General features: G+C 38.2%; 1 protein-coding gene across 1 annotated transcript in view; it reads right to left on the bottom strand.

The window, feature by feature from the left end:
- Positions 1-25,795, bottom strand: part of stag2b (stromal antigen 2b) — a 248,895-nt gene extending 223,100 nt beyond the window's left edge. The window contains 1 exon segment of the mRNA XM_051934406.1: positions 25,532-25,795. The gene's annotated coding sequence lies outside the window, so the exon portion shown is untranslated.
- Positions 25,796-27,282: the final 1,487 nt, after the last annotated feature.

Genomic DNA, 27,282 nt, shown 5'->3' with positions numbered 1-27,282 from the left:
TAAATGTGCTTTAATGGCGCACTGTTTGAATCCATAGTTAAATCCACACATCTGATTTAAATGTCAAAGGCGCTAAAGTGCTTTATCCCTACAAAGTCTTAACAAACACATTAGAAAGATCTACTGGAACAGATGTCAAACACAAAAATAACCAACAATCTACATATAGTAATTGAGCAGGACAGAGATCCATAAGTTCTAGCTGGAGAATCTAAGGATCAATTTTGAATCATAAAAATGAAAAATAACGATTAATCAGAAAAATCTACATTTTTATTACTACAACAGATCCTTAAAATTAAAAATATTTCAAAGAACTACTGGAACCTCTTACCTCAGGCAAAAGTCACTTTTCATGACTGCACCATCAGAAAGGCAAAATTTTCCTTTGTTAGACAGGAGCAAGGTGGAAGCCACTATTATCTAAGTATTATATGAAAGCTTATTTCCTCAGTTGCCAGGATGCATCAGATTCCTTTTGTGGAAATATTCAATGAAGACAAGAAAATCTATTTTTGGACGACATGGTCCCCTTTGCAATATGCTTGGTGTGAAGTAAACTTAGCATTCTACATGAAGTACACCATATAAACAATCCAACATGGTGGTGGGACTTCAATAGTGTGGGGGATGCTTTGCTGCCTAATGACCTAAACAAGTTGCCATAAAAACAGGAATTCTGATCTGCCACAAAAAGTTGTTAAGAGTGACAACACTTTCATTTATTAGTTGAAGAATAAGTAGGTCCATGCACCAAGAGAATGACCTAAAGCACAAAGTATGTTCAGCCAAAATTTGGACCGGCCTAGTCAAAATCTAGACCTAAACTCAATAGGGTGCTTGTTATAGTGGGCACAAAGTGAGTAGTTAATGCTTGAAAACCTATCAATGCTTCTGAATTAAAAGTAGTTCTAAAAGTAAGAGTAGTCTAAAAGCTTGACAGAAATTTGAAAGATTGACACTGAAATAGAGGTGGTGTTTGGTTAAAGGTGGCAATTACTTTTTCAAACAATGCCTGCAGGTGAAGAATGACTTATTTAACAAATTGTATAAGCATAAAAAAAAAAACTGGATTTGTTCACTCAAGTGTGCTTTATCTAAAATGACATCTAAAAACATTCAGTATAAAAACATTTGCCAAAAAAATCTCACATACAATACTTCTGCAAACGCAAAACAAAAACAAAATAATTTCCAAGCAACTTATGCATGGCGAGATATTGCCATATTTCAAAGTTATTTGTGGAATTTCCAATGAACTTGAAAGTCAATAAAAAGCAATAATGGTATTTTTGCCTACCCAATGGTGTCTTCTTCCAAATAAATCATAACTTTCCATGTTGTCTGCTCTCTTTCATTAGTAAAATATGTGATTTGCACACGGATATGCCAAGGGAAGCATGGGAATTGAAACCCTTTCTGACTCGCCCTCCGCATTTTGTGTGCTCTAGTGACACATATGATCAGAACTTAACAGTCCAGTGAGTCCTCCGTGCACCTTTTGTAACAGACAGGAAAGTAGCAGTGAGGTTATAGTCAACAATGAGCAAAAAAAGAAAGCGTACTTTAGTGATACTGTATGTATGATCACACTAAGAAAAAAAAATGGCAGAATGCCCTCATATTCAGGGCAAAATATGGTGAATATTATAAGCAATGTTTATTATTTATAACATTCATCAACGTCAGGAAGCACATGTTGCTTTAACTATATTAAGTATTGATAGTGTTACTTGCAGTTGGGCTATTTGCTCGTTTTAGTTTTCAGAAAAGAAAGTTATGCAAGTTTTTAAAACATGTTTAAAACCAAAGGGCTAATTGTGCTCCAACAGTTTTTTTTTTTCTCTCTTAGTTCCAACTTGAACTGCAATATAGCTTTCTGTGTTGTTTTACTGCCTCCTTTTCCAAGTCTGTAGAAAATAGGAGTATTTGTAAGCTGGTCAATTACTTGTTGGCATTTGCTGTGGAGGTTAAGGGCGACACATGTAAAATAGATGTTTTACTTTTTGAGTTGCATAAATAGATCATATCTAACTGAATAACGTTTACTTTTCCTACCATTCAAATTCCTTTTTACTTTATTCCACTTTTTACATAATGAATTTAAATGGCCAAAAACAAACAGAAGCATGCGGAATCAAGCTACATTATTAGCCTCTTTTGTGCCTGCCCAGCACAGAGCCAGTGAGAGCACATAAATCGGTCTTATACAACTGAATAAAATTCACCTCGTCCACCGCTCAAATTCCTTTTAACTTCATTTTCTTTATCAACATTTAATGAAAACGGCCGAAAATGAACAGAAGCAGGTTAATTAGCAACAATGTGCCTACCCCACATAGAGAGACAGAGCATCCACAGCCAGTGGGAAAAAACAACAGATTCCAGTACCAAACGAAAGAGCAGATGATGCTTATCTTGAACCCCAGTTCTCATGACAGCTCTTGGACTTTTAGAGATAACAATATGTCAGATATTTTTATGAGTAGCAAAATTAACTTCTACTGAACATAATTTGCTAACATGTTTCTTTTTTACATTGTTTTCGATGTATTTGTTTTAAAATATCAATACCTTGCACATAATATAAGTGACAGTGCTACCTATATTTGAAACTCGCAGCATGCTTTCCCACCAAAGGAGAGCAAGAGAGAACACAAGAACTAGCCATACTCGGTGATTAATATAAAGAGTGCTAGGAGCATGGAGATAACTTTCAATATCACATTTAAAAGCTGGCAAGTACATAGGTTTATAAGATTACCATTACTCTGCTGAAAACAATCAGAGGCTAGGGTCATAACAGTGTTGTTTTCCTTTTAATATTTCCTTTGGTTTTCATAGTGGTCTACATAATTAATTTTCTACAATTTAACACAATACATACAAACACAATGCTGAAAAACTATACAATTACATAACACTGCAGGAGAAATTGACTGTAAGTGGATATACTGATTTTCAGAAATATTTTTTATAGCTTGCATATTCCCCATTTTATTTCTGTATTTTTTGTTTAATAACTTTCATACTTTCACAAAGTGATATTTTTAAATTTCTGGAATTGAACAAAGAGCACTGATGTGAGTAAAACATCATCAGTATGTCCCTTTGATACAATAAAATAATTTTCAAATATAGCCTCTGAAAGATTTTACAATGCACTTCCTCAATAATAATAATCCTCAAATTAGTGCTGGGTGGTATACCTGTTCTTACCAAAAAACGTTTTTAATTTTTGTTATGACATGGAATAATTCTTATACCGCAACACCAGTTTAAATAGCCTAAACAACGTTCGGAATGTGGCATAGCAGGAAACTGTTTAAGGGGGGACCTTTTTCACTGCTGTACCGCTAAACACGCATGGAACGGAGTATATGCGTTGGTGGAGGTACTGAATGGTGAAAATGGACAGAGAACATTCTGAAACTGAAGCTGTAGCAGATGATAAAGTTGAATATGATGACACAGAAGAACTTTTGCCGAAAAAAGGAGCCGTGTCTGTTGTCTGGAGATACTGTGGTTTTAAAAGGTTGGAAGTGGACCATTATGTTCAAAATGTGTGAATACTGTTTCTATACTAGTGGATAATACTGCAAGCCAAGTTGTACTTGTTTTATTATTTTGTTCAATACTGTGTAATGTACCTGTGTACTGTGTAATATGTTGAATTTACTCTCAACATTTCCACTTTAATCTCGATGTTTATGACGAGATTAACGTCGACATGTTGACTTTATTCTCGCCGTTTATGTCGAGATTAAAGTCAACATGTTGACTTTATTCTCGTAATTTGTCATTAAAGTAGAACATTGTAAACTAAACTTCATCTTAAAATTAATATTTAATTTACTAGATTTTCTCAAACCCCATCATAAGTTATGTAGCACATTAAATGCTTTGTGTTAAGTGTTTCCCGAGCCATGTTAATCGCTATGTGCTTCTTAAACTGACTTCCTCTTGCACTAAAATTAGGCTCAGGCAGCGATCACCACACAGACTACATTAATTTCATGATATTCCTGCTCCCTGAACATTTAGAATGCTAAGATAAATACTTAATATCATTTTCATGATAAAATGCATTAAAGCATGTATTAATCATGTGGGGGCACGGTGGCGTGTAGGGTGTACTGCTGCGTCGCAACAAGGGGGTCCTGGTGTTCCCTGCCTTGAATTTGCATGTTTTTCTGGTGGGTTTACTCGGCATGCTTCACTTTTTTTCAAAGTCATGTAGGATGTTGGGTTTTGTTATGCTATATTGACCCTGATAGTGTATGTATTGCTCGTATTCACCCTGCGATGTGCTGGCGCCCTGTTCAGGATTTGCTCCTGCCTCGCACACAATGCTTGCTGGGATGGGTGCAACCCTAAATGGATGGCATAAATAAACATGTATAACAAAGATTTTTTTAAAGTTCTGAATACTCCGTGGTCTATGTTTATAACTAGTGTTAATTTCACAAAAATGTTTACCGTGTAGTGATTGGTTATGTGGAGAAAGAAAAAGGAAGGATAGGAACTGGGGGTTTGGTATGTCAGACAGAGACAGCACGCATCCAATAAAGAAAGCCCGCTCAGAAGAACATCCATTGAATTCTGTGTTCGTGTCTCCGACCACCAGATCATAAACCCAATATTTACACAATATTTAAGTTAAACCTGTACGATACCCATTCATACATCCAGTTTTTTGGAGCCTCGTCACACCTGCCATAAAATTCTCTACACTGAACGTACACCTGGGGACCCCTTACTGCAAGGTAGCAGCACTACTGTGCATGTTTAATACCTGCTTTAATGCATTTCATCATGAAAATTTATCTTACCATACAACATTTTCAGAGACCAGGAATATCATGGAGTGAATGTATTCTGTGCAGTGATCGCTGCCTGTGCCTCCTCTTAGTGCAAGAGGAAATCAGTTTAAGAAGCGCGTAGCGATTAACAAATGGGGTGGGGAACACATAACACAAAGCATTTAATGTGCTATATTAACTTATGATGGGGTTTGAGAAAATCTAGTAAATTAAACATTGATTTTAGGATGAAGTTTAGTTTACGACATTCTATTTTAATGACAAAATAAACTATGAGAATAAAGCGGAAATGTCGACTCTAATCTCAACATACGCATCGCGATTAAAGTGGAAATGTCGAGAATAAAGTCAACATGTCAACTTTATTCTCGACATATAGTTTTGTTTTTTTTTTCCTTCACTGTGTCCATATTTTTTTTTCTTCATCGTGGCCCTAATACTCTTCCGTAGGGCTATACCACAAATAGCATTATAAATGCAAGTCGCAGTTTTATTATTTATGTATATAGCTTAGCTTGAAGCAAGGTCCATACAGTATTAATGCAGTTTGCCTTAATGATGGTTCAGTTGGTAAAGATGTCATCACCAAGTTGCACTTGTTTCATTTTATTTTCATTTGGTGAATACTGTGTAATGCACCTGGGCTTGAAGTCTTGGAAGTAATTGTATTATTACTGGAAGTTGCACTATTATTTATTGTTATTATTTATTAATTTAAATATTATGTAGTTTAATAATAGTAAAGTTGTTTAAAAAGTCACTTTAACGTGTCAGTGGACAGAGATTGTTAACATTAACAAAGTGTAGTTGGTTTACAAAAAGTATTTACTATTTATTCCTTTACTAAGACATGTTCAGAGCAATACAACTTCTGACAAGCACCTTTGGATATTTTACTAAGTCTAAATGCCTCTTTGGATGGTTGAAAATATGTTGTCAAAATTTTAGTTTAAGTTGTTTGCAAACTTTGTTCAATAAAAAGGCTCTATATTTTGACTGCATCTATCATGCAATGTGATTCCTCCTCTTCATTAATGCCACCCCCTCGAAAACTATCACTTTATGGGGCCATGCGAACCTGTATTAATACTTGTGTGCACTAGGGAATCCATTCCTGGCCTCCCGGTACCTGGACATTTTTCATTCTCAGGAATGAAACTGCTGTAATTCCCGGGAAAACGGGAACAGCCAAGCTCGCATATATAGTGTGTAAAAGTGTAAAAATCGATCAAGAAATAACAGAGTTATAGTTGAAAATAATTAAGTGGCACTTTTATTGGCCCACGGAGTAGTGTGTTGCTGATTGATTCAGTCAACAACAGACCAGCAGCACTCAGTCTCCCGGCTAACTAAGCACAGTGGACTGGGAGGAGTCTGCAATCTGCAGCTCACGAATGCCAGGACGGGGCAGAGTTCATTGACGTCTGTGCTGTTGACAGCTTTGAACAGGAACTTGAAATCGCAATGTGTCAGTCTGTTGCATCCGCATTACCTGTGCTAAGAAACTTGCCATCACAGAATGATGACAAGAAACTGGACGCATCAGTAAAAGCTGAAATGCCGGTGTTTCAGAGCAACGGCAAGTGCGGGCGTTGTTTAGAACAAGTGTATCAGTATCTGATGACTGTGCCGCCTACTTCGGTGGAGGCAGAGCATGCTTTCTCAGCGGCTGGCGTACTCTGCACGAAGGTGCGCTCTCGCCTGGACGACCGCACGCTCGACACGTTGTGCTTTCTACGCTCTTATTACCGCAACTAACTAGATACATGTGCTTATATGACAGCATGAACTGCTTGTAGTTAAGGTTAGTCTTTTATTGGTGTCAACATATTGCAGTAGTTTTATAAAAAATAAGTGTTGCTCGTTCTAAAACCATTCACATATAAGTTGCCCATGCACTGTGTCATTCCCGGGAATGACATGTGGGAGTCCCGAATTACTGGGAATGGATAAACCCGTCCGGGAATGGATTCCCTAGTGTGCACATTAAAATGTTTTTTTGTACAATGTACAATTCTCATGACAGTGTAATAGGTTATTCTTAGCCAGTAATTGCAGTGGAAAATTTGGTTAACATCCACTCGTGCATGGGAAAAAAATACCGTCCAATACCGTGAAACCGGTATAATTTTGAAAAATACCATGATATAGAATTTTGGTCATACCACCCAGCACTACCTCAAATATGCTTGGCTTGGATTTGCCACATTTCAAATAGTTTGACCATTCTGTCTTACATTCTTCTACATTTAACTTTATATTTCCAGTGCTTTTATTTTAATTTTTAGAATCTAACCCAGTATTCCCACATGCCCAAAGGTACAATTTTTTTTTTACTGTGACACACAAACAATAGGACAAAAAAAAAATACAGAAATAATTTGTGTGCATAGATATTCACCCCCCAAAGTCAATACTTTGTAGAGCCACCTTTTGCTGCAAGTCTCTTGGGGAACATCTCCATTAGCTTAGCACATCTAGTCACTGGGATTTTCACCCATTCCTCAAGATGAAACTGCTCTATCTCCTTCAAGTTCAAGTTAGATGGATTGCGTTTGGTGTACAGCCACAGAATCTCCATTGGATGGAAATCACAGCTTTGAATAGGCCACTTCAGGAATTTAAACATTTCCCTTTAAATGACTCCAGTATACAGTAGTTTTAGCACTATGCTTAGGTTCATTGTCCTACTGGAAGGTGAATCTTCATCCCAGTCTCAAATCATGTAAGACTGAGAAAGATTTTTCTCAAGAAATGTCCTATATTTAGGATATCCATATTTCCTTCAATCTTGACCAGTTTTCTTAACCCTGCCGATGAAAAACATCCTCACAATATGTTACTACTACCATGCTTCAGTGTGGGAATGGCGGTCTCGGGTGATGAGAAGTGTTGGGTCTGCACCACACATAGTATTTCCCATGATGACCAAAAATTTCAATTTTAGTTTCATCTGACCAGAGAACCTTCTTCCATGTGATTGGGGAGTCTACAACATGATGTTGGACAAACTCCAAACATGTTTTATCAGTGTTTTCCTTAAGTAATGTTTGTCTTGGGCGGCACAGTGGTAGCGCTGCTGCCTCGCAGTAAGGAGACCTAGGTTCGCTTCCCGGGTCCTCCCTGCGTGGAGTTTGCATGTTCTCCCCGTGTCTGCGTGGGATTCCTCCGGGTGCTCCAGTTTCCTCCCACGGTCCAAATACATGAAGGTTAGGTGGATTGGCGATTCTAAATTTGCCCTAGTGTGTGTTTGGTGTGTGTGTGTGTGTGTCCTGCGGTGGGCTGGCGCCCTGTGTTAGCTGGGATTGGTTCCAGCACACCCTCATGACCCTGTGTTCGGATTCAGCAGGTTGGAAAATGGATGGATGTATGTTTGTTTTTTATGTCCACTCTTCCATAAAGCCCCACTCTATAAAGTGTACGGCTTAAAGTGGTCCTATGGACAGATACTTTCATCTCCATTGTGGATCTTTGCTGCTTCTTCAGTGTTATCATTGGTGTTTTTGTTACATCTCTGATTAATGCCCTGCGTGCCCTGTCTGCGAGTTTTGATGGGCAGCTTTCTCTTGTGAGATCTATAGTGGAGCCATATCTTTCCATTTTCTTATAATGGATTTAATGGTGCTCCATGGAATATTTTTATAACCCAACCCTGATCTATAACTCTCCAAAACTTGTTCTCTGACCTGTTTGGAGCACTCCTTGGTATTCATGTTGCTTGCTTGGTTGTGTTACAGAGTCAGGGGCCTTTCAGAAAAGGTCTAGTTATATAGACATCATGCGACAGATCATGTTACACTTTGATTGCACACAGGTGGATGCTAATAAACTAATTAGGTGACTTCTGTAGTTAATTGGTTGGATCAGATCTTATTTAGGGTTTGATAGCAAAGGGGACAAATACATATGGAGTTGTAACTTTTCAGTTTTTACTTTATATATATATATATATATATATATATATATATACATACATAAAATTTGATATTTATATATAATTATACTGTGCATACAAAATACAACCTCAGTAACTGCAAGATTCAAAAATGTTTTTAAAAAAACAAAACAAAAAAAATATCTAAAATAAAACCACACTAGTCATTTAGCCCGTTACAATAACGGGCGCTAGAACAGTAGTGCATAAACATTAGTAGGAACAGTCTATATTAAATGGCAAGGGACTTTGACCTCATTCTTTTTGTTGGTCGTATTTTTCTTTCTTTCAGCCTCTCTTTTGTTGATATTTACTTGCTGAGCTGACCGTTCCTCGTGGGCTGCCGCCGTGTATTGTGTGTCTTTAATTTTCTGTGACAGTAATACTGTCTTGTACGGCTCTATTCAATAAGGGCGTGCACAAAAAGGCAAGCTTCAAAAGGGCGACCTCAATTGAGCACGGCAAATAAAGGCGTTCGTAGATAATTTAGTTCAAATGGCTCTGGAATATGTGAAGAGCAACAAAGGTGCAGATCTTCATTTACGCGCGCCTTTATTTGCTGCGCCCAATTGAGGTCGTCCTTTTGAGGCTCGCCTTTTTGTGCGTGCCCTTATTGAAGGATGCCTGTGCGCGCCCTTATTGAAGGATACCGTCTTGTACGTCCCCTGGCTTGTACATCCGTAATATACCTTTAATTTTCTGTGGTGGTAATACAGGCGTGCGCGTCGGTAATATGCCTTTAATCTCCTCTGACAGTAATACTGGCTTGTATGTGGCTGTAATATGCGTCACTGTATTGTGTACCTTTAATTTCCTCTCGCAGTAATACTGGTTTGTATTTCCATAAAACGCCTCTAACTTTCTCTGACAGTAATATCGTGCAAAGCATCGTGCCCCGCGCATGCGCACTTCAACAGAAGACACCCACACACGGACACCTGTGTGACGCTATAGCCTCACCGTGACGCTGATCTATTTATAGCACAGATAGCTACAGGGCAAGACTTTCAATAAGTTTTACATATGAACTACAATGAGCAAAGTACTAGCAGGTTTGCAATAAGGAAAAAAAAAGGGGAACGTTTTTTTTTTTTTCTAACCTTTGTAAGATATTTGGTCTTACCATCTGGTTGTTAAGGTTTTTTTCTTTTTCAGAGGTTTCGCCGTAGGTTTCGAGCACAAGACTCGCGCATAACATATCATTTTTACCGACTGGTGTTTTAAAGGGGGTGCAGATGCTAAACGTAGTCACAGGTGCCTGAGAAGGTCCAAAGATAGCTGTATGAGAAGTCCAAATAGTATTAGTAGCGTACATGTACCGTAATGTTTAAGTTTGTATGTTAATAACCTCGAGGTTAGGTATAAATGTTTTTGTTGTTTTGTTGTTTATTGTTTTATTAGGTATATGTGGTTGTCGTATATTTTGATTTGTATTTGGATGGTACGATTTCCCCGGAAGGTCTTAAATGGTATCTCCCTACGATCAGGTAAGCCGGTCCTGCTAATGGAAAAGGCTTTATAAGCACAGTTGTGGCCGCAATGAGGGGGATCGTGTGGATAGAATTAAGAGGTGCCTGAGCGCTGAGCTGTTGGTTGCTGTAAAGGAGTGTGGTAGGCTCCTGAGGACCAAAAACGACTCCTGAGATTATTTTTTTGAGGAGTTGTACTGGGGACCTGGACTGACATAGAGTCCAGTTTTGTATTATTTTAAGGCTGCTAATGCCCTTGCATGGACAGGAATTGAATATATATATATATTAGGGTAAGAGCCTTTGTGTTTTACAATTTTTATTTTTTTTTCCCCTTCTTCATGATTTGATTTTGCCGCGTCACTGGATTATTTATACATTTTTGCATCCTTTTTTTTTTTCTCATCAAAATTACTACTAGCAGGCCATCTGTTTTATTAGACGGCCTGTGACAACCTGTACGCACATAGGGATTTTATATACAGTATATAGATAATACACTTGATTTGTAATAACAGAGGTCCATTAGCAAAAAAGACACAAACTACAGGAACAAAAGCAGTCTCAAAAGCTTGCATATTGAAATCTTTTTAGTTAGCAAATAAAAGGTGTCATTTTGCTTGACTTTTCATTAAAAATATTATGAAAAGGTATAAAGACATGCAAAACCAATTTTGAAAATTACACCTATTCATAATAATAAAAAAATAATTGGGCGTTTTCTATCATAAAGCATGTTTTCTCCACGTGAATATCCAAAAAAAAAAAACACACACTCCTTCACAGTCATCATTACACTGGGAAATATAACATTTAATAAAAATAAAAAAAAAAAGAGTAAAAACAAACCCCAGCTCACTAATGACATTACAGTACATTACAGTGGCAGGAAGCACAACACAGGCTACATCCACATACTATGTAGTTTTTAAATGAAAATGATCTCCATCCTCAATAGCATTTTCACATCATTTATAAAAGTATCCCTGTCCATAATAAAACACCAGAACACTCATGACAGTGACCTTTGCCTACATTGGGTATGTGCGTATTAACGGCAAATTGCTCCTTTGTCACATTAATGAGTGGACTACAATTGAAGGTAGCAGTTTTCAGAACTGACAACAGCCATCACGTTGTTACAAAGTAACTGATAAAGCAACACTACAAAATAAAAAAAATACTAGGGATAAAACGATTCCTCGAACAACTTGAGTAATTCGATTACTAAAATTCATTGAAGCAAATTCTTTGCGTTGAAGCTTCATTTAACCCACATAAACTCCACCTCAGCGAGTTTAGCAGTGTCGCACAACACGCTAAAGCTATTGAAACGTAAAGTGAAGACATGATTTGATAGCGCAGATTGCAAAATTGAGAGAGAGAAAATAGTGAGGGGCGAAGAGACGGGCCAGAGAAAACGACAGAAAATGTCAAAAGTTTGGGATCATTTCAAGCTGGAAAAAAAAATGAAAATTCCGCACAGTGTGTCTATTGTAAAACCGAATTAGCCTACCACAATAGCACAACCTCAATGCTTCAGCATCTCATCAGGAAGCATCCAGTCCACAGAGCGGCCCTGACACAAGGTAACGTTAACTTTAGTATTTTACGTAAAACAATACGATTGCTTGTTGTGATGAAGGCTAGTTTAAAAAAAAAAAAAAAAAGAAAAAAAAAAGAATGTGCATTAACTATAGCTACTGTATATGTAATGGCTAGTTAAGAACGCAAATCAATATGATGGCCAGTTAATCTGAGAAAGCCTGAGCTTCTTTCATGTTACTAACACACCTGTACCTCACAGTGATTCATAAAAAACATGTACTACAGAAAGCAAAATATCAGGTGGTGTAAATAGCAACTGGAGCATAAAATTTACCAATTCAATATAGTAGGTATACAGCTCTGTTTGCTTGCAGTGAGTGGAGTCAGCAGGTATAGGGCAACCCTTCAACATATTAAATAAATACACATTAGCCAGTATTATACAATTACAGTATGATATTTAAGGCAAGCAATATGTATCAATATTTGTTTCACTTGTTTGTTTTTAGTAAATCACAACATTGTATGGAGAGCTTTGTGCGGATAGATGCACCATGTTCAATTAAGCAAGCAGCTGAGTTCACAGAAAGCATTTTGAACATGATTATCACAGATATGCTCCCTCTGTCTATGATGGAGGATGAAGGCTTTCAGAAGAGGATTTCCACTTTCAATGCCAGGTATATGCTGCCTTCAAGAACCTACTTCATAAAAATGATGGGAGAAAAAGTAAGAAGAAACCAAAGGCAAGTTGAAGAACGCCCTTAAGGAGACTGACAGCATTGCACTCACAACTGACATTTAGTCAAGTGTTGTTACAGAGGCATATCTGGGGGTGACGTGTCAGTTTCTTGGGAAGGTTTGGGAGATGAAGTCCAACATCCTGTAGAGACACACAGATGCAAATATTGCAGAATGGCTTGAAGATGTTACTGCCAAATATGACATTCCACTGGACATTCCATGACATTGGTGCTAATGTTATAGCAGTAATGAAGATTTTGGCAGAAAGGCATGGATGGGAATCAGTGCAATGAGCAGGTCACATCCTGAACTTGGTTGTGCAAAGTGCTATGAAGAACTACCAAGCTATCTCCAAGTGTGTGACTGCTGCAAGATGCCTTGTTGAAAATTTAAAGAAGTGCACTGACATGCACCCATTTAACACTAGAATTACCAGAGCCTACGAAAAAATTTGTAGATCCGTCCCACCTTAAATCGCTTCGCACCTCTCCATCAGCGTCTTTTGTCCTGTAAATGTGTCAATAAGCAGCAAGCAGCCTGCTATCACGTCCCCCACCGCCGCACAGGTTTCTCAGCTCAACTCTGTTTACCTGCGTTTCAGTTGCTTAGAGATGGACCGGACCGGTCCAACCGGTATATGTATTCAAATCTGACTGTATGTATAATACTAGTTAATAACTCCCTTAAGTCATATTGTTTGTTTTATATCCTTTTTTATCATCATTCTTAGCACATTGTGTATATTTTGTGTATATTATATATTTTATTATATTGTTTCATTATTACTGTTGCTCACATAGGTACTGAACCTTTAACAGCTTCACAAATCCTTTCTTTGTCTGTTATGTTATGTCGCCTGTGTGAGCATTTCCCAGTGTTCATTGTGCTTACTATGAGAGGAGTTGTACCAAAAGAGTTTGAGTACTCATATGTTTTCTGTTTAAATATTTCAGCCTGTTAATAATAAACATTAACAGATAAAGGAGTTCAGTGTGGTTTCATTACTCCTTCGTGGCAGGTCACAAGAAGCGGCACATCGTGAGTCACAACACAGAAGCGTCAGAGGTTAACTGGGTTCAAATCAAAAGCACAGCAGTACTGCAAGTGCGGCAAACACCAATTATAATGGGATATCTTAAAAGTCACATGCGATCACATTTGCTTCCTTTCCCCCCTCATACTACTTAATCATCCTAATTTTTGTGTTGAGATAAATTGCCTTTTTCCTGTAATTTTAAGACAAATGTAACTGAATGTAGTCAAAACTGCTGCAGGTAATAAACAGAGATCGAGATGAATGAAAATGAAAAATGTGTAAAAGTCCGCCCAAAATTCTATGCATTTGTGTTTTTATCTGAAATACATATTTATGTACTAATTCCTTGATTCCATCTGTATTCCCCACATCTATAAAATCATGCAGTCCTACTTGATCTGTATAATGATGTAAGAGGAAAAGGAAAGGAATGAATTCCAGTCTTGTTCAGTCTTCTAAAGAGATAGGTACCAGCTTCATATATTTGAATTTGACAAAAAGATATAAATAAATGAAAAAATATAACGTAATAATTCTAAAGCTAGGCCATTTGATCAATTTTCACAAAAAAAAAAAATTTGTGCAAGAAATTATGCAGAAAAAAATGTCTATATTTTTGGGTAATTGTTGGGAAAAAAGCACAAGAGCATAGTGGTATTCTTAACGCCAGCTAACCCTATTTAATTGAACATGTCGGAACCTACACAGCCCTTATAATTATTATTTTTTACTATGGGATGGTTTGCTAAATCAAGACACTTCAATTCCCCAAAAGAAGTACAGAATCTGCTACTTCCAAAGACATGCAACACAAATTTAGGGTTGGGTCTCAAGAACTGGTTCCAACTGAGAACCGATTCTAAATTTCCAAGAACCAGGGAACCAAAAAGAAATTTGAATTACAGTTCCATTAATTGATTCCTACACTCACATTTTCAATCAAATTTATAAATGTAATGCCGTGGACTCACCACGAAGCATCTCAGTTGAAAGATCTGCTCTGTGGTAACTATCGGCAATCAGTTGGGAGCCCCTGGCTTAGAGACGGCTGTCTATAGCTTTTGCTAAATGAAAAACTCACCTTGTGTCAGCTGCTCACGGACGCTTTCTGAGTTCCTAGTGACATGAGCGGAGCGAGCTTGCGCTCTCTCTCTCTAACCCTCAACTTCTCTGTGTAAGGCCACATCATGTCATACTTCAAAGGCGTGTCAGTTTGTTTTACTCAGCACGTGAACTATGGATTGCAGCAAATGCTCAAAAAAAAAAAAAAAAAAAAACTAAAAAATACTATGTTTCAAAAAAGAAAACAGCAACAAAGCAAAATGCAGCAATTGTGGCAAGATGATTTCTTGTAGGGGAGACTGTACAACTGACTGTACTGTCAAAACATTTACTACAGTACAGTATACATTTAAAAGAAAGTACTGCTTTCAATGTGTTACGGTCTCCCTGCCCAAGTGCCTAAGCTAGCACATCGCACACAGGTAACGTATATAACGTAACTGGTAACGGCATAAGCAACTTTTATTTTAAACTGCAAGACAGCAAATTAGCTTCTATTTAACAAACAATATTTTTCTTAGATGATTGTTTGCAGAGGTGTACTTCCGCCACTTCTCCTTCACCTCCTGGGCAATGAAGGCAAAGATGACTACAGAGAAAACTGAAAAGTTATACAGCACTCACGGCATTTGTGGTGAAAGAGTTACGCTCTCTTTCAGTTGTTGAATCACTGTCATTTAGGTAGGTAGGAAAACTAAGTAATAAAAAGTACAATAAACTACAATCTGACGATTTTACTTGTAGTCAATTTTAGTGTTACTTTGAATTTCTATTTGCAGAGAGAGGCTGTAAATCCAAAGTACACTCCCTCTTCTGGACATATTTTAATTTTATCTAATCATTTAGTGCCTGCTTGGTAAGAGGCAGAGAAGTCAAAACTAATATCAGACCTCAGTGATGTCAGCAAAGTAGTTTTAACCAGTCACAGCTGGGCAAGTATTTCTCAAGATCATTACATCACAGTGACAGCACATTACATCACTGAAGTTCTTAAAGCAAAAGCTGTTTATAAAGCACTAACAGGACCAGTGGTGGCTGAAGAAATTAGTGATATCCTGCAGGAATATGCCATCTTCAATAAAGTAAATGACATCTCTGTAGATAATTCTGCTAATATGAAGGTAGCAATAAAAAAGCTACAGTTCATAAAACTAGGCATACTACTAGAAAAGGCTGATATGCAGATTTTTCTTAACAAGAACTGCTGTCTTTATTGCTGCACGCATGCACACACTCTACTTTGTGCATTTGTGATATTTAGGTTGAAGAAATCTTATTTTACAATTATTTATCTTAAAACACAGTTTTAGTTTTACTGCTTCAAGTAACACTTTAAGCAGAATCGCAATCAGATTTGGAATCAAAATCTAAACAATACCCGACCTACTTTTATATTTGCATCATGTCATAGATAGGGATATGGGTGGGGTTGTCTCCATTATCTTATTTTCCCTATTTAATTGGCTTGAACTATGCCCAAAAAATGACAAATTTTATAAGCAGTACTTTAACTTGCATTACTGTATTATGCTCAAACTTAAATTTGACTTTCCTATTCTATCTAATGTAATGCATTAGATAGCATGACCAGATACTGTGAAACCTACTGCAAATATAAACACCAATAATAACACCAACAGCACAATGCTCTTTTAACTATTAAATGTGTCAATATCACCACTAAAGCTTAGAAGTTACACAAATGTGGATATGGAAATGTAGGGTGATAAAATATCTCGACTGTACTGCAAGGTGCAGTGAGCTTTCACTCATGGGAGCATCAGTGCTGCTAGCATTTCATAAGTGGTTACTAAAATTGAATAAATGGCACTCCAGCATCAATATAAGCGAGAGTTAGTCTCTCTGATAATGGTTTATGAATGGGTTAAAATCTGCTAACAAAACTGGTTGGAAACATTTTAACGGTGGTTCTCAAAGTTGGGTTCACATAACACCTGTGATTCACAAGCGCGAGTCACATTTTCTGCAAGGTAACATTCCTCATATCAGAGCAAAGTACCTTTTAATTTCCTCATATACATCAGTCTGTTATATACATATTTATTTATAACAGCTGAGCAGCTGTCCAATATCTGTACTATACAGTGAACTAAGGAAATAAGGAGCTGATCTAAAGCTACAACCATGGAGTACACCATTCTAATTTCCTTCAAGGGTCACTGTAATACTTAACTTTGCCATGCATGATCAAGTGAAGAAGATTCACAATGATGAACTACAGTAATCCCTCCTCCATCGCGGGGGTTGCGTTCCAGAGCCACCCGCGAAATAGGAAAATCCGCGAAGTAGAAACCATATGTTTATATGGTTATTTTTAGAATGTCATGCTTGGGTCACAGATTTGCGCAGAAACACAGGAGGTTGTAGAGAGACAGGAACGTTATTCAAACACTGCAAACAAACATTTGTCTCTTTTTCAAAAGTTTAAACTGTGCTCCATGACAAGACAGAGATGACAGTTCTGTCTCACAATTAAAAGAATGCAAACATATCTTCCTTTTCAAAGGAGTGCAAAGCAAGCAGTCAAAAAAAAAATCAATAGGGCTTTTTGGCTTTTAAGTATGCGAAGCACCGCCGGTACAAAGCTGTTCAAGGCGGCAGCTCACACCCCCTCCGTCAGGAGCAGGAAGATAGAGAGAGACAGATAAAAAAAATCAATACGTGCCCTTTGAGCTTTTAAGTATGCGAAGCTCCGTGCAGCATGTCCTTCAGGAAGCAGCTTCACACCGCACCCCTGCTCACACCCCCCTACGTCAGCGCAAGAGAGAGAGAGAGAGAGAGAGAGAGAAAGTAAGCTGGATAGCTTCTCAGCCATCTGCCAATAGCGTCCCTTGTATGAAATCAACTGGGCAAACCAACTGAGGAAGCATGTACCAGAAATTAAAAGACCTATTGTCCGCAGAAACCCGCGAAGCAGCGAAAAATCCGCGATATATATTTAAATATGCTTACATATAAAATCCGCGATGGAGTGAAGCCGCGAAAGGCGAAGCGCGATATAGCGAGGGATCACTGTATATACAGTATAATGAATGAGCACTAACAAGAAAACTCTCTTCAAGAACCAAGAAATAGCATGCAGGCTTCCAACACCCTTTTTTACACATAGGTGCCTATGGACGCTTTCAACACTGTTCTGCTTTTTCCTAGAAGACAAAAAAGTGAAGAAATAACACTAATTTGCTCCAGTTCACTAACCACTGGGATGATACCCACCAGAAAACACAAATCTGTAATATAACAATATTTTGTCATGGCAGAATGAAAGCATCAGCAAGCCATACAATGAAATAGAGTTTCAATTAATGGCAATGACTTGCTTTAATTAAACCAGTGTGTTGTAACAAAACAACTGCAGCCACTGGAGGCTTCCAGAGCCACACCTAAGGAACCCTGTACTACAATAACAATTTTTACTCCACTTCCATTTTCATGTTGTCATTGACCCCTAACTGTCCCTTGTTCATTTCATCAAATTAAGCTCCTGTCCAGTGCAGCTTCTATTTGTCACTATGCTGACATCTCTTTAAAACTGACTTTGATGTCATTCTCGACAGCCCACCTATGGCCACTGCAGTACTTAAATTCCATGTGGTCGGCAACATGCACTGCATCACTTCTGTCAAGAAACCTTCTGTTATACTGTCATCATGATCAAAGGGTTACAATAGATCTCAGCTAAAATCCAGGTTTCTGAAAGCAAGAATTAGATTAGAACTTTTCATATGAGTACCTTTAGTATAATAAATGTGGCAATTATAATGTGGAAATACGCTAACAAGTGACCGTTGATCGTGGGTGGACTGCTATATCTTTGACTTTAGCAAAGCCATCCTCAGACTTAAACATAAGTACTAATGGACTTGTATGAAGCATCCTTACTTTTGAGTAGATCAATATATGGCTTACTGCATATGACTTGACACTTAAAAAAATAAATAAAAGGAAACTTAATGTACAGTAATCCCTCTCTATATCGCGCTTCGCCTTTCGCGGCTTCACTCCATCGCAGATTTTATATGTAAGCATATTTAAATATATATCGCGGATTTTTTCCTGGTTCGCGGATTTCTGCGGACAATGGGTCTTTTAATTTCTGGTACATGCTTCCTCAGTTGGTTTGCCCAGTTGATTTCATACAAGGGACGCTATTGGCAGATGGCTGAGAAGCTACCCGGCTTACTTTTCTCTCTGTCTTGTGCTGACTTTCTCTGATCCTGACGTAGGGGGATTGAGCAGGGGGGCTGTTCGCACACCTAGACGATACGGACGCTCGTCTAAAAATGCTGAAAGATTATCTTCACGTTGCTATCTTTTGTGCAGCTGCTTCCTGAAACGACATGCTGCACGGTGCTTCGCATACTTAAAAGCTCGAAGGGCACGTATTGATTTTTGATTGAAAAACAAACTCTGTCTCTCTCTCTCTCTCTCTCTCTCCCTGCTCCTGACGGAGGGGGTGTGAGCTGCCGCCTTCAACAGCTTTGTGCCGCGGTGCTTCGCATACTTAAAAGCCAAACAGCCCTATTGATTTGTTTGCTTTCCTCTGTCTTTCTGACAGACTCTGCTCCTGACGCGCACTCCTTTGAAGAGGAAAATATGTTTGCATTCTTTTAATTGTGAGACGGAACTGTCATCTCTGTCTTGTCATGGAGCACAGTTTAAACTTTTGAAAAAGAGACAAATGTTTGTTTGCAGTGTTTGAATAACGTTCCTGTCTCTCTACAACCTCCTGTGTTTCTGCGCAAATCTGTGACCCAAACATGACAATATAAAAATAACCATATAAACATATGGTTTCTACTTCGCGGATTTTCTTATTTCGCGGGTGGCTCTGGAACGCAACCCCCGCGATGGAGGAGGGATTACTGTATATACTTTTCAGTTTGCATTTTATTCCTGCTACTGATGAATCTAAATGCTTGCATTCAGTATTTTTTTAAGGCTGCTAGTTCATAAATTTTGCCTATAACATGCCCCTGGATTTCAGTCAGCAGGGATACAAAACTGATCCTTTAACTTTTTCCATCTCTGTTTACAATACACAAAAAAGTGTTATGTAAATCACATGAATTTCCCAACAAATGTTATGATTTTAAAAGTAACATGCTGAAGGCTAATATATTATCATATGGGAAAAGCAAGAATCATTTTAGTTGGAAAAATATGCACTGCACATGTACATAGCTGGGTACAAAAGTAGATTAAAAGTTCAAAATGGTTTTCTCTGTACAACAAAAATCTACTAGAGCAATTTATACAAAATTAATAGGTCTTCTAGCATTTTAAAACAATAATTGTGACAAGTTTATTCAAATAGTGAATATGGGGAAATTAAGTGTGGCCTAACTAACCTGTTACCTCAATTCTGTCTAGTGTGACCTTTAGCTTTCATTTGTGGCATTAAAAATAATAGGTTTGATAATAAAATAGTTCGTGGACACATCCTATTGGACTATAAATTTCAAATATGAAAGTTAGAAGACATGCTTTTTCAATATTTTGTACATGCAGCAACTCTATACTACAGTATATCAGGAGTCATTTGGGTTTTCCTAAAAACATATTAAGTTGATTATAAAGAGCTTAGATTTTAAGTAAGTTTAATGTATCCAAATACTAGAGTTGCCCCTTTTTTTCTTAAAAAACAAATCGTAAGAACCAAATCTGATTGCAACTTCTGTGTACACACATTACTTTTGTCCCATGGTCTGTTCAAACTCAGCCTGTAAAAAACAGTATAATTGACTTTACTGAGGAATTACCGAAATGTGTTTTGACAGCTATGAGCACTCCTTAATTTACAATTGGACTTTAAAGGGTAAGGTTATTTTCAAAAGACCTGTGACAAGTTGCATGGAATTTTACAAACAATTGAAATGGCCAATTTATCCATTTTCACGAATGACTAATCCTGTTCAGTGTTGCAAGCACCCACAGTCTATCTCAGCATCATTGAGCATAAAAGAAAAACAACAAATTGTATCATTCACTTGCACAAGCCAATACTCACAAACTCTACAGGCCAATTAAGAGTCATCAGCCAGTCTAACACATGCCTCAAAAACTAAAGAAAAAAAAAAAACAGGCAAATGAATATTCAGTCTCCGAACAGACAGTGATCAGGCTAGAATTTCTGCTCATGAGCATGAATGTGACTGAACTGGATTAGAATAATGGATTAATATGGTTGAATAAACCACTGATGCATACGTACAAAGTGTTCATAATAAGAATTTTTAAAAAAGTGATAAACAGCATATACAAAATTTTAGAACAACTAGCATAGGAACAACAATTTAGAATCAAATTCCATAGTGAAATCAGTATTTACAAAACACAACATTCTTCTGTAGAGCATGATAAAACGCACTTTTGTTTCAGAATGCAATGAACATTATTCCCACTGATGCATACGTACAAAGTGTTCATAATAAGAATTTTTTAAAAAGTGATAAACAGCATATACAAAATTTTAGAACAACTAGCATAGGAACAACAATTTAGAATCAAATTCCATAGTGAAATCAGTATTTACAAAACACAACATTCTTCTGTAGAGCATGATAAAACGCACTTTTGTTTCAGAATGCAATGAACATTATTCCCCTTAGGACAAACTGCTATAAATACTGTGCTATCAGCTGAATAGCACCTTCCAAACATTCAATATAACAGTGAGCACTTTTACTATTGGCAATATCAGAAAACGATGGAAGCTTCCACAAGATAAATTCGCTCAGGCAAATGCGCTCAGGTGATCACATTGTTCCATCTATTGGCTGAAATAATCTGCCTTAGTACTTCAGAAATCGCTAACTTTATGTTGATGCGCTGAACATACAGTGCTAAACTCGGCGACTTACTCTCAGGAGCACTTATTTTATTGAAGTAAGAATACCTACTTTATTATTATCTCAAAAGCACTAGGTAATGCAAGAAGCACTCGTCTCGGTATACCAGTTCTTTACATGGCATAATCGTACAGTCAAGCAGAAAAGAGAATGCCGAATGCAACCTGTGAACAAAAACCTATGAAGTGTCAGTTTAAGTATAATCAAAATGTTTGCTATATGTTGAAACAGTGTGATTAGGCGATACAGCAGTCAGATTCCCTATGTCAAATCTTCATAGGCCCAGGTCAATGATGTAAAAAGGGGATGGATGTTATTTACTTCTGATTTATAAAACAAAAAAAAAAATTCATCACAGGCTCCATGCTTGATTTTCAGATTCAAAGTGTATGATGATGCTCAACTCTCTTTTGCTAAGTTGGAGCATTTTACCAAAGAAGAACTCTAGAACTGGACTTGCATTTGTAAACCGAGGTTTCTGCATTAACTGGGTTATTAGCCAATCTCAGTTTTTCGGTGGATGTAAACACACTGTCTATTTGAAAGAACTTGCACTCTGTCCACACTTGTCTTTTGCTTTCAGATTGCCTCATGCTCACTCCTTCTAAGTATTTTTATTACTATAACTAGTAACACACAGACCGTTACTTCTCAAAGAAAGGTAGTACATGCACCCCTCTTGAAACACAGCACCCCAAGTGACTCTGCTGAGGTATCTGCAATGTCCTCCAATTCTTTGGTCGTGTATGACTTTCTGTTGCACTCAAAAGTGTAAGACTGATTCTAGCTCTAAAAATGGTTATTTGACCTGTGCAATGTGCTTCACTATCACCAGATCCAGCCATGGTTCTTTTCCTGACAGCAATAGTACGTGCTTTTCCTGTTAGCCATGGCACGGTGTGCGTTCATGTTACTGCTTGTCGTAAGAAGGACTGGAAGCACACTTTTGTAAGTGAGGTGGCCGGCATGCACAATTCATGAGTCATGTTACACATATAACTTCACAAGTGAGTAAGTAGATAACCTCCCAACGCTATGTTGGGACTACTAAGGAGGTACTGATTGATTTGGAAATTATAGAGAGAAAAGTACTGCTCAGATTAAATAGGCTGAAATCAAGAAAATCTCCAGGACCAGATAATATTTACCCTTAAGTTCTTAAGGAGGTTAGCAAGTACATACATAAACCCATGACACATATTTTTAGGAAGTTACTGCACACTGGGGAAATTCTGAAGGACTGGAAAATGGCAAATATTATCCCGTAATAAAACAATGGTGATTGGGCAGATGCAAGCAACTCTAGGCCAGTAACATTAGCGTTCCTGGCAGGAAAATTACTGGAAGGAATTAAGGATAACACTGAGCAGCACATGGCAAGTGCAGGCATTTTTCTGAACAGTCAGCATGGATTCAGAAGAAGGAGGTCATGTTTCACTAACATGGGTGCAATTCTACAAGAAAACAACAAAAGGGCACAATCAAAGTGGCACTTATGGAAGCAGAGGGTAATGCTGTGAGGAGCTTTAAAAGTATTAGCCGATAGTAGGCATGGTGTTCCATGGGGGTCAGAGTTACGGATGCTGATATTTTTAACACATATAAATAATTTGGATAGGAATATAAATAAGAAGCTGGTTATGTTTGCAAATAATACCAAGATAGATGAATTGTCAAATAATCTGGAATCCGTTAAATCATTGCGGAGGGACCTGGACAGCATACAGGCTTGGGTAGATTTGAGGCAGATGAAGTTTAATGTCAGTAAATGTAAAGTATTACAAATAGGAAGTAAAAATGTTAGGTTTGAATACACAATGGCAGGACTGAAAATCAACAGTCCATCTTATGAGAAGGATTTAGGAGTTGTAATGGATTCTATGCTATGAACTTCCAGATAGTGTTCAGAAGTCACTAAGAAGATCCAGAGAAGAGAGACTAGCCTCGTTCCAAGGCTACAGGGAATGAATTATGAAGAAAGATTAAGAGAGCTGGGCCTTTTCAGTTTACGCAAAAAAGAAGATTAAAAAGTGACATGATTTAAGTGTTTAAAATTATTAAGGGAATTAGTACAGTGGATCAAGACTGTTATTTTTTTTATAAGAATTATGTGGATAGGACTGGCAAGCTTTGTTGGGCTGAATGGCCTGTGTCTAAACTGTTCTAATAAGCTGTCAACTGAGAGCAAGATCTTGGCTGAAAATTTATTTATGATAGACAGAACCCTTAACATTTATTTTATATACATTGATATCTACACACACACACAGATATATTTATATCATTCTTTATATGTATATTTTAACATGTTGAGGGGTAAAAACACCAAATGTTTTGCCAAAAATTTCTGAAAACCTGACATTAACTTTATTTTTGAAAATGTAACGTTGCCAACTAGATTACAAAACTGTACATTTCCATTTTTCTCTTTTGCATTTGGTTATGGTTCTCATTTTGCAATAACCATTTCTGATATGCACACATAGTCAAACCCGCTGAACTGTAACTTACAATGGCACAGTGCCTGTATCTGCAGCAGTTGGGCACAAGTGGAATACAACTCTGTAGAGGACACGAGTTCATCACAGAGCAACATCAGCTCGTTCGCACTGAAACCAACTTAAATTCACCAGTTGGCCGAACCGAATACGTTCATCACAGAGGATCATCAGCCCGTTCGCACTGAAACCAACTTAAGTTCACCAGCTAGCCGAACAGAATATATTTTCACATTTTTAATTGACAGTTTTGGAGAAGCTGGATGACAATCCAAATACCTGTAGAAAAGTCATAAACATTGCGGCACAGTCTTAACCGAGAAGCAAAAAGCCTACGACATCCTGTTTCATCTATTAATTCATTGTGTAATCAATAGTATACACCATTACACAGTTTTGCACTTAAATATCATTTGGATACAAGCGTTTATTAAATCGATAAAATTAAGAAATTCGAAAACCTGGAGTCTAAGTTTCGTTTAGTTCTGCCATGAATGAGTTACGAGACACTACTCCACACAAGACAGGGAGCTTCTACAGACGCTCTCAGCTCACATGCTCACTACCCATCCCCCATTTGGCCCACTATGCAGAATAGGTACAACTCCGCCCACTTGTCCTGACCCAATCATCCTTGACCATCAGCACGCAGGCGACCAGAAACCGCCCATTCAGGTACTGTCCAATCAGCGCGCTCTACTAGCAATGGCAGACGTAAACAAGCCGAACGCGGCTGCCGGAATGACGCACTTTGGACGGTCAAAGGGAGTCCTGGCACCGGGTCCAGAGTGGATAGAATTGAACTAGAAGAACGAAAGATACATTACTCTCTCTGCCATGAATCCACTGTTCACTTAACAGCACGGTACTAGAAGCTATCTCTTATCACTCATTTGGGTGTGGCTAAACCGGAGAGATAAGGGCTCCATGATTAGGAAACAAAGCGTAGAGAGCTGAAAAATAAATTTCTGTACCGTTCCAGCGGCACATAAACCAGGCCGCGCAAATGGCGGTGGAGTCCAAGCTATTTTCCAATACGCTAATACAAGCAATCCTCTACTCATCATACCCAAAGGGTCGAGGCAAACGCATATGTTCATCAGCAATACGAAAGTGGCGCCAAAACCCCCGTCAGAAACAGCTGTCAAAAAGACCCATGTATCCTACAATGAGGCGCAAATTGTGCTAGATTATGCTCTCTCCCGGTAAACCTCGGATCCCCAAGCTTTGGCACTCCCTGCTCCCCACAGCTCTACGGGCCCCCGCTTGTCTGCACATCTCCCCGCCTCCACCTCCTCGTCCTTGTGTCCTCCATCTTGCTTAGCTTGCAGCGACTCAGCGGCCGCTCTCAGTAACCAGGAGGGGGGGTGCACACCAGAACTAGCTCGAGAAACGCCGTCACCCAAGCTGCCTCTACCCGGACATACCTAACACAACACAACGGCGGGGATTCGCTCATTCAGACTGCTAAATGCTGTCTCGAAAAAATACAGTCTTAACAAACTTCCAGAAGCTTCTCCTTCTCCGCCATTTTACACTACTCACCTCGCCGCCGAGCTCCGCGCCAGACGTCCTCCTGTGCTCCTGCGACCGCCCGGTCCGTATCCTGGTCCTAAACAACACCCGAGCTTTGTATTAATTATTTGTTATTTGACAGAGCAATTTAAAAGTGGCGGTCTGAAACCGTTTTGGACTCTCTCTCTCTCTCTCTCTCTCTCTTTACCCCGTTTGCTCTTTTCGGTTTGTTGTTTCGGAGATTGACGCGAAGAGAGACGTGTGCTGCAGATGCGCCACCCGGCGGCCAGAGTGAGCGGCGCGTATGGGCTCTGTGAAGAGTGACATCTAGCGGAACCTTGAAGTAAATGCAATTTCGGATGAAAACAAACCTATACTGTACTTACAGTGAGCGGTCTTGCTCCGCCCACCTACGCACGCAAACAAACAACGAATGGCCGACCGTGTGCACGTACAGCCTCTCCCTGAAAATGCGGGCTTCGCCCATACGCTCGATTTAATTTAACTGAAGCCGAAAACGGAAGACTGGATCTATTGGTGTAGTCGGGGTCTTAGTGCTACTGCGCGTTTCAGCAGAGAAGCCATGCCATTGAATTTGGCTGCAGGACCCGCATTAGGTGTTTGCGAAGCATTTTTTTAATGTACTTCTCAGTTGCCTTTTAATTTTGTACTTTCTTGCTAAAAATCTAAATATACTGTGTGTGTTAATTTCTTTCGAAGTTTTATTTGGTAAAATGCCTGCCAAAGCAATAAATAATGTGCAGTATTTTAATTAATAAAAATTCTGTAATATGGGCATAAGATTTTTATATCTAAAATATTATTTTTTGTGTGTGGCAAACCTCCATTCTGTATTGGTATTTACAGGCGAACAGGCCGTGTAGTCAACAGATTAATCTTTAAGGTTGTTACAGTTACCTACCCTTTTATGACCTAACCCTCCTTTTTCATCACAGGTTTGAGAGAAAGAAGAGCCTATCTACCCAAGCAACACAGGGAGCATGGAAGGAAGCAAGCTGGAAAATACATCCATCCATCCATCCATTTTCCAACCCGCTGAATCCGAACACAGGGTCACGGGGGTCTGCTGGAGCCAATCCCAGCCAACACAGGGCACAAGGCAGGAAACAATCCTGGGCAGGGTGCCAACCCACCACAGGATACACACAAACACACACCAAGCACACACTAGGGCCAATTTAGAATTGCCAATCCACCTAACCTGCATTCAAAGCCAACAAACATATAAAAAAGACATGTATTGCCACGCTGAACAGGAAAGGTTAAAGACACACTACTTTGTATATACCATTTGTATATAGCTTTCATCAGGTGTGCAGCTGAAAAGGAAAGAACAGATAACATTCAGTATATTGTGAGAAAAAAGCCAGAGCAGATGAAAGAAGAAAAGGTGAGAGTAGGTGAATATGAACTAATATATATATATATAATATATATATATATATATATATATATATATATATATATACAGTATATATATATATATTAGTTCATATGTAATATATATTATGTATTATATATAATGTATACACATTCTTTCTTGTAGTAGTGTTGATTAATAAAACATGCATATCTTGAGGACATAGTAAAAACCCATTGAGAACATTCTGCCCCCTCTTTCAGTCTTCCTCTCTGTTCAGATGCTCAGTATATTTTGAGTTTGTGTTAAATCACAAAGAATAGGCTTTTCTTTTAGTATTCAATTTAGTATTTTACTCTGGCTTATTGTCTTTTATTCTATTTAATGCTTTGTGTTTCCT

Source organism: Erpetoichthys calabaricus, chromosome 12, assembly GCF_900747795.2.
Source record: "Erpetoichthys calabaricus chromosome 12, fErpCal1.3, whole genome shotgun sequence".
Lineage (NCBI taxonomy): Eukaryota > Metazoa > Chordata > Cladistia > Polypteriformes > Polypteridae > Erpetoichthys > Erpetoichthys calabaricus.
This window is presented reverse-complemented; position numbering and strand designations above follow the sequence as displayed.